Here is a 9,202-nt window from a genome sequence, read left to right on the forward strand (position 1 = left end):
GGTTGGTGAAGACAATGATTTGGTAGACCAGTTCCAACTGCTGTCTCAGTTGTACGTCTGGTTGGAGCGGCTGAGTATTTAAACTTGAGGACACACAGTCCCGGACACCCAGTCTCTGAGCACGCAGCTCAGGACACCAAGTCCTCACCGTATTCTCCTTGAACTAAGGTCACACAGACCTCGTCCAATCACTCGTGGTAAGTCTTCAGGCGACTTCCAAACCTTCACAGACTTGGTCACTCGGCGATCCACAATTCCTCTTGGATGCTCTAGACCATGACGCCTAACCGTCTGGAAGAAGCACAGTCTTCAAAGGTAACAAGCGTCGGATCCACGCAGGATCAATCTCTTCAGTGATGCTCAATCACGCAGGATCCATCACCATTCCCTTCTTTTGGGATGTCCATCATGTATATGTCATATGACGAGGTGGGCTTCCAGTGCCCCGTGGGCGCTGGCTCTTGATCGTCTCGGGCACCGTCGTCTATACCGTCGATGTCTTCGGAGTCGAAGTCGAGCATGTCGGTTAAATCATCGACAGTGGCTACAAAGTGGGTGGTGGGTGGGCATTGAATTTCTTCGTCTCCGAATCCCAACCTTCCTGACCATAGTTCGGCCAGGGCTCCCCTGACAAAGAGAGAGACTTTAACGAGTTCAGGATATCGCCAAAGGGCGAGTGCTGAAAGACGTCCGCGGCGGTGAACTCCATAACCGGCGCCCAGTCGGATTCGACTGGCAGGGGCGCGGGAGGTTCGGAGTCCGGAAAGGAGTCCGGCACCTGGGAGTCACGAGCTTCGCAAAGGACAGGGATGGTGTTCGGCTCAATCGCCGTAGAGATTTCAGCCCCCGAGGCGGTGTCCAACCAACCGTCCTCGATCGGCGAAACCGGCTCCAGATTAAGGGTCGGAGCGGGCACTGGTGTGGCCTCCAAGGCACTGTTCGGCGGCAGAGCTAGATCGTACCCATCGAGACAGTGCGGCACGCTCGGCCGTGGCTCGAATCCGTCGAAGATCAAGTCTCCGCGGACATCGGCCGTATAGTTCAAGCTTCCAAATCTGACCTGATGGCCAGGGGCGTAGCTTTCAATCTACTCCAGATGGCCTAGCGAATTGGCCCACAGTGCAAGGCCGCCAAATACGAAGATCTGTCCGGGGAGAAAAATCTCACCCTGAACTGCGTTGTTGCTGATGATTGAAGGAGCCATCGGGCCTATAGGTGACGACACAGAGGAAGTCTCAATGAAAGCACCAATGTCGGTGTCAAAACCGGCGGATCTCGGGTAGGGGGTCCCGAACTATGCGTCTAGGCGGATGGTAACAGGAGACAAGGGCCACGATGTTTTTACCCAGGTTCGGGCCCTCTCGATGGAGGTAATACCCTACTCCTGCTTGATTAATATTGATGATATGGGTAGTACAAGAGTAGATCTACCACGAGATCAGAGAGGCTAAACCCTAGAAGCTAGCCTATGGTATGATAGTTGTTCGTCCTACGGACTAAAACCCTTCGGTTTATATAGACACCGAATAGGGTTAGGGTTACACAGAGTCGGTTACAATGGTAGGAAATCTACATATCCGTATCGCCAAGCTTGCCTTCCACGCCAAGGAAAGTCCTATCCGGACACGGGACGGAGTCCTCAATCTTGTATCTTCATAGTCCAGGAGTCCGGCCAAAGATGATAGTTCGGCTATCCGGACACCCCCTAGTCCAGGACTCCCTCACTACTTGAGTTGGTTTTGTCCATTGGCATAATAAGGAAGGTTCATAGTTCAATCCTCTCGTGGCCTAATTTTTTTTCTGCTCATCCGTCTGACAAAAAAAATGCGCGGTAGGCCTAGTTTGGCCCACTCGGGGTACAACAAAAAAAGAAACTACGTGCGAATGGGACAAAACCTATATGTGTATTTAGTAGGAGGACCAAGAATTTTTACGTAACAAAGCAAAGCAAAGATGAATGCATGCATTGCTACTGGCTGCGTTGGGCTACTAAAGAAATTAATTTGCATGTATGTTGGCCCGCGCAAGTTGAGACGAGTTGAAGGCTCGAACTCATGACCTCAAAGACTTGACCACGGGTTGTTAGCCACTTGAACAAACGCGTCCTACTTGTTAGGAGAGATAGAGAAGGATTGGTGGAATAGTTTGTTGTATTGCTTGAGCCTCATGGACATATATATAGGAGTACATGATCATCTTTGAGTACAAGACAAGGTAGAATAATATCATACGCTATCCTAATTTTCCTAATAATCACGATACTCAACATCCCCCCGCAGTCACAACGGTAGCGACACAGACGGTGAGACTGGAGAATAATCCGAAGGTAAGCCAACAGACACCCCCACACAGCCGTAACAGTCGATGCATCACAGAGTCGTGGTTGGAGTGGAAACCGACGAGGTTGCTCAAGCAAAGCGGCAGCCCTTTGTGGCGTTTGTCGATGTAGCCGAAAGCGTAGGTGGTGTAGCCGTAGTCGAGATAGCCGTGCGAAGAACGCCGTGGTCGGTGTCGAGTCGGGGGTCGCCACACCCTCACACACAGTGGTAACAGTCGATGCATCGCAGAGTCGTGGTTGGAGTGGAAACCCACGAGGTTGCTCAAGCAAAGCGGTAGCCCTTTGTGGCGTTTGTCGATGTAGCCGAAAGCGTAGGTGGTGTAGCCGTAGTCGAAGTAGCCGTGCGAAGAACACCGTGGTCGGTGTCGAGTCGGGGGTCGCCGGTGTCGAGGTAGTGGCCGTGGAGCCGTGGAAGAAGAGCAGCGGGTGCAGCGGTCTAAGGAAGCGGTGACGGCTAGAGAAGGAGCGCGGCGGCGGTGCTTGAAGTAGGCGATAATGAATCCGACAGCGTGACGAAGACCGGCGCGGACGGTGCGTTCCCGTGCCAATGGAGGCGGCGCAACGCATATCACATGGAAGTAAACGCGCGTGGACGGCGGTGAACCGGGGGCCGCAACGTTACGGGCCGAAGGGGCGACGCAACAACGGCGGGCAGGTCGGGGCGACGGCGGGGAAGACCTCACGGCGGTTGCAGGGATTGCATGCCACGCTCGCTACGGCTCGACGGGGCGACGCAACGGTAGCGCGAGGGTCAGTGCAGTCTCGTGGAAGGCCTGGAGCGGACGACCTCGGTGCAGCGGTTGACCGCGGGCCGCGGCACTACTGCCCGAAGGGGCGACGCAGCAGAAGCGTGCGAGGTGGTGCAACCACGGGGACAGCCTCAGGGCGGCGGCGGGGACCATGTGTCGCGGCGCTACGGCCTGAAGGGGCGACGCAGCGGCGGCGTGGATCGATGCAGCCACGGGGAGAACCATAGGACGACGGTGTTGCGGCCCAACGGGACGACGCAGTGGCAGCCCGTTGCTCGACCGGTGAAGGGGTGTGCTGAAATCGGGGACAGGACGGTGACGGCCAGCGTAGATCGACGAGCGGGTCGACGCACACACAACGGACGTGAGGAGCCGCCTGTCGCGTGAGGCCGCCGGGTCGGGCGACGGGCAGACAACCGCGCAGACGATGGCTGTTAGGGGCCGCCTATCGCACGAGGCCGCCGAGTCGGGTAAGAGGCCGCCCGGTCTCGCCAGTGTTGAAGTAGAGGCGCACGGGGTCGACAGCGGCGGCAGGCGACGCAAACCGATCAACCATATATCGAAAAACCCAAAAAAACGACGATCAAAACGACCGGCGAGAGCAAAAAAAACCCGGAGCAAGGGCTCAGGAGAAAGACTATCTAGGGCAGCCGGTCAACACGAGCGGCGGACGAACCTAGGTACGGACGGCGCGGCCCCCGGCGCGCAGGTGCGGAAGCGGCGGCTAGGGTTTGGATCGGTTAGGCTGATACCATGTTAGAAGAGATAGAGAGGGACTGGTGGAATAGTTTGTTGTATTGCTTAAGTCTTATGGGCATAGGAGTACATGATCATATTGGAGTACAAGACAAAGTAGAATAATATCCTATGCTATCCTATCTTTCCTAATAATCACGATACTCAACACTATTGACCAATGGCCAGTGTGAATACTTATGAATATACTGCAGCATCATAATCGTAACATTTCTTTATTTTTGAACTTTTCAAAAAAAACTAAGAATGAATTTCTAAATATTCTTGGAAACATGAACAATTTTTTGAAAATGCCGAACTTTTTTGGAAAAACCAGAATAAAATTTGAAACGGGAATATTTTCTGAAATTCACAAGAATTTTTTAAAAACATGAAAATTTTAGAAAAACACGAACATTATTAACATTTGTGATTTTAAAAAAATTGTACATGTTTTCAACATTCAGAACAATTTTAGAAAATACGTTTTATTAGAAAGAGAACATTGTTATGAATTTGTGAACATTTCACTAAAAGTTTAATATTTTGTGAATAGTTTAATCTTCAAAATTTTACTGCAAACCAAAAACAATTTTGGAACACACAATCATTTTTTTAAAGGGGACATTTTTGTATTTTGAATTTGTTGCGCCGGATCAGATTTTTTTGTTGTATTTTGCAAATATGGTTTTCCAAACTGCGTGGGCAGAAATATACGTCCGCTGTCTTTGCTGCACAGCGTCAGATCCAAAAACTTTTTTCTTATTTTTTTGAAATTTTCAAAAAAGGAAAGAAGGAATTGCCGATTATTGGAAAGGAGAAAAATTGTTAAATCCCTAACAGTTTTTTTGAAAATCCCGTACATTTTTGGAAAAACACGAACAAAGTTTGAAACTGAAATATTGTTTAAAATTAACAATTTTTTTGATAACATGGACCTTTTATAAAAACACGAACATTTTTTGAATGCATGGACAATTTAGGAAAATAGGAACATGTTTTGGACATTCAAAACAAATTTAGAAAATGTGTTTTTAAATGTGAACAATATTTAGAATTTGTGAACATTTCACTAAAATAATAATATTTTTTGAAAATTTTTCTAAACTCAACTTTCTGAAAATATCTCAAACAGTTTTGAATCCAGAAACACGTTTGGAAAAATGGGAACATTTTTTTTGTTTAATCAAATTTTGGTAGAATAATAATAAATTAAAGTTCTGAACATCTTTTAAAACGGTAACAAAATATTGGAATTCGGATTTTTTTGAAAGTTTGAGGAAAATTTTTAATCGGAATTTTTTTTAGAAATCTTTAATTTACGAATAGAGGAAAAAGTAAAATAAAGTTGGTAGGGAAAAAAAGAAACATGAAAGAAAAAGGGAGGGGAACGTAAAAAGAAAATAGAAACAAAACCCAGAAAAAACATAAACAGGTCGGTCCAGTCTCAGGCGCCCTATGAGAAGTTCCTAGTGGCAAATAGTGTTTTCTGTGCTGCATGGGCAGGAAAAATAAGTGGGCTGGCTTCGCTAAGCCACAACGTGTGCGGGTCAAGTATAAAATTCTAGACAAATTGTTTTTTCATTTCTAGCAGACGGACACAAATTTAGTACCGCCTTGAATAGAAAAAAAACAGGAGCTATTTAAAACAATGGTAGGTATAGATTTGGCATCATATAGTTATATATATATATATATATATATATATATATATATATATATATATATATATATTTCATTATTACGCGTACACGTTACAAGTTATGATTTAGGAAAACAATTCATCTTATCAACATCTGCAACCTTGGAATCTCATGTGTGCACACATAACTGAAAGATAAGACATTAATGTTATCGTGCAAGATTATAAAACACGATAACTGAAAGTTAGTGGTTCACAATTTTTGAAGCAGTCACAGTATATAGTGACCAACTTGTTAAAAATGTTGTCATTATAATGTGTTATAACTTTTTTTTCTTGCCAAAATGATCAGATTTATTATAAAGATTTATCGGAAGCACAAATCACCTCAAACATAATAAAAATTACATTGTGGTCCATGGACTACCGAATGACCATTGCCGCTGCCAGAACGAGCCGCCGACGCACCGCTGTCACCGCTCCCATATCGGAGCCGGCCTGACCTTGTCGATGACAGCCAGGAAGTTTTCATGCATGTGGACCAGTGCCTTGAGCCACAGTAGTCGCCGTTGAATCCTTGAATCGATCTGAAGAAACTGACACCAAATATCGCCGTTGCGTACGCACGACGAGAAATCCTAACCTCGCCGCCCCAAGGAGCTGGCAGGAATCTACGCCAGAGATATGTCTAATCCATCCCAGCAGACGAACTTGAGGAGGAGCGCCGCCATCCGTCCAAACGTCGCATCTGCGAGGACTAGAACCCTGCCTATCTACTAGCGTCGAGACACCAGGATTCTCCTCCCCACCACCGTCCGCCAAACGACAGGCGGAGGGGAGAAATCCACAGGCTCGCCGGCGAAGATTGAGGGGAGGAAGCCTTTCCCAAGTCGGCTCGGAAGAGATGTTACATTCTTCATAAATCCCATAAGAAATTTATGGCTAGTTTGGTTGGAGGCTTGGTAAAAAGAGAAAAGGCTCATTCATCTTGCCCCTCAAAAAAAGAGAAAAAGCTCATTCATCCTGGGGCCGATCGTCCTCGGCGACCTCCAAGGGCTTGAAGTGCTTTCCGTCCAGCAGGTGTATGTGCTGACGGCGAGCCTCACAATCCAGACGTCCTTTGGCTTCCGCGCCATTACCCTGCGCAACGTCGGGGACGTCAGGTGTCAGAGCGACGGCATGCACATTTGAGTGCTTTGCAGAGTATATATAGGTCCGAGCACTACCTCCTGACGTCGCCGGGCTTGACACGACCGGTGTTCTGCCGGTGTGCCGGCACCAACGCGGCGGTCTTGAGCATCGGCGGCTCCTCGACAATGACGATCGGCAAGCCCATCTTGAGCTTCGCCTTGGATCTTTTTTCCGGCGGTGAAGATCCTGCCGCGACGACGAACCATGTGCCGTGCCATCGAATACATGAGTCCGTCCATGAACTTAATTATTCCTCAACCATGTCATAGAAATTTTGAAGGATTAGAATCCTTTGCAATTTTCTCTATGTTGGTTGTTTGATTCATACGGGTTTTTGTTACTACTTACCATAGGATTTCTAGCATCCATTCGAATCTCTTCGAAAAATCCTTAGTATTTTCAATAAAATGCAATCAAACAACCCAAAACCGTGTGGGATTGAGATGAGCATGACATTCCAATTCTATGTTTACTATTCCCGCGTGTTTTGGAATCCTACGAATTAAAGAGGCCCTCAAGTTTGGAGGTGTTGCATTTTTAGAATCCTGCGAATCAAAGAGGCCCTCAAGTTTGGAGGTACTGCACAGATGTTTTTCTGTAGATTGCATAGCCTTATAGTCTAATTAACTTTTTACTATATCGGGCAATAAATCGTTGCAGAGTTCACTCAGATGAATTTACCTTATTGTTCATAAGCTTCATAGTTGTAGAGTTAAATTTACTAATCAAATAACATCATCCGAAAGGTTGCCCTTGGAAGAAGCATCACAGGGAGCTTGATTTCCTCATAAATTGCATCAGCTGGCATCATCATTGAGCCCAAAGCTGCAATCGCATCCATGCATTCAGACTCTAGAGCCACACGCTGCACACTAATGTGTTCAAGGAGCTACAGCAATGCTTAACAACGGCGATACTTGAGACCATAAATAAAGATGAAGACTTGACATATATATCCTCGAACCAGAACTGCAAAAGTCAGGCAGAGTAACAGCAACCAGCAAGTCCACGCTAATCCTTTAGCGTACACGAGCACGGCCGGCACTTAGAGGTACATATATTATCCTCCTCATCCGTATCTGAATAGATCCTTCGTCGAACAATTCGAGGTCTGCCGAGACTTACAGGTCTATCAGCATACTCATCCTCCTCCTGCTGCGCATCATCATCATAAGTATCAGGACTTCGTTCAACAGCAGGGTGGGATCTTCTGAGAGATCAAGGTATTTCATCCTCCTCATCAACAGTATCAAGACAGATACTTTGAGGTCTGCTGAGACTTAGAGGTCTATAATCAGATACCCTCCTCATGCTGCGCATCATCATCCTCGCGAACCATTCATCCTCATCCTCATCCTCATCATCATCATCATAAGTAATGAGCCTTCGTTGAACAGCAGGAGTCGGGGTCTTTCCTCGAAGACGGGATCTGCTGAGACTTAAAGGTATATTATCCTCCTCAGCACGATCACCATCATGGTAAGTATCGGGTGTTTGGTTAAGAGCAGGAGTCGGGCCATTTCCTTGAAAACAAGATCTGCCGAGGCTTAAAGATTGATGATGAATGCTGGCTCTAAGCATGATACCGTGTGCATCATCAGAAACCTTTCCCTTGGGAAGTATTAAGTCATGCACTGTCGGAAGCCCATCAGAGAGTGAAGAGCTTCTTATGTGGCAGCTTGCACTTCCACAACAGCCGGTCGTTATGCAGTCATAACTCATATTACATGTGAACTTGGATTCTGTCATGTTTGGTTGGACGCAGACGACTGAGATGGCATGTCCGTAAGGCTCTGATGCCATGCTGAGCAAGAAAAAGTAGTTGTTCCCGGTGCACTTCACAACATGTAAGCCCGGCTGTAAGCAGAGAGACAGCATGCCAGAGTCTGGGAGGGTTGTCGACAGACACTTGTGCTGGGTGGTGAAATGGTCCAGGAGCACCTTTGTTGGTCCAGCGAAGCCACAACCCGACTCTGGGCAGAAACATGGAGCATACGGGCATGCCTTCTTGTGTTCTTCTTTCTTGTAGTAGGTGACCTTTGTTAGATGTGTATAGTCCCTTTTCGGTATATCCCCGTTGTATAAGGGGTTTTCTGCACTTTGACACACATGTATATGTAATGGCCTTTGGCCTCACGAAAGACTGTTGCTCATCATCCAACATGGTATCAGATGTTAGGTTCCCCTCACTCCCGCACGCTGCAACTCCGTGCTAGCTCTCCTCCCGCTCCACCCACTGCCAGATTCGGCTCTTCTCGCCGCGGATCCGTCCGTCCCGGCTCTCCTCGCCGCGGATCCGGGCGCCCCGGTCCTCCTCGCTGGCTCCGCTGCCCTACCGGGCCGCCCCTTGCCTCTTCTCTGCTCCGCTTGGCGGCTTCGCCCGGGGCGCCTGCTGCTGCTCCCGCTACGGAAGCAGCTGCTTCCCTACGCGCAGGGCGCGAGCGCGAGCGGCCGCTGGCTGATTCGAGCCGCTGGTCCGGCTTCCCTCGCCTGCCCGCGGACGGGCCACGCATCTCGGACCCGCTGTACTCTGCCTCACGAGGTTTG

The 9,202-nt window shown here is 48.1% G+C and overlaps 2 pseudogenes; both read right to left on the bottom strand.

The window, feature by feature from the left end:
• Positions 1-6,478: 6,478 nt before the first annotated feature.
• LOC119279177 lies at positions 6,479-7,020 on the bottom strand (annotated as a pseudogene).
• Positions 7,021-7,695: 675 nt separating this feature from the next.
• LOC119280637 overlaps positions 7,696-9,202 on the bottom strand; it is a 7,068-nt pseudogene continuing 5,561 nt past the window's right edge.

This window comes from Triticum dicoccoides, chromosome 3B, assembly GCF_002162155.2.
Source record: "Triticum dicoccoides isolate Atlit2015 ecotype Zavitan chromosome 3B, WEW_v2.0, whole genome shotgun sequence".
Taxonomy (NCBI): domain Eukaryota; kingdom Viridiplantae; phylum Streptophyta; class Magnoliopsida; order Poales; family Poaceae; genus Triticum; species Triticum dicoccoides.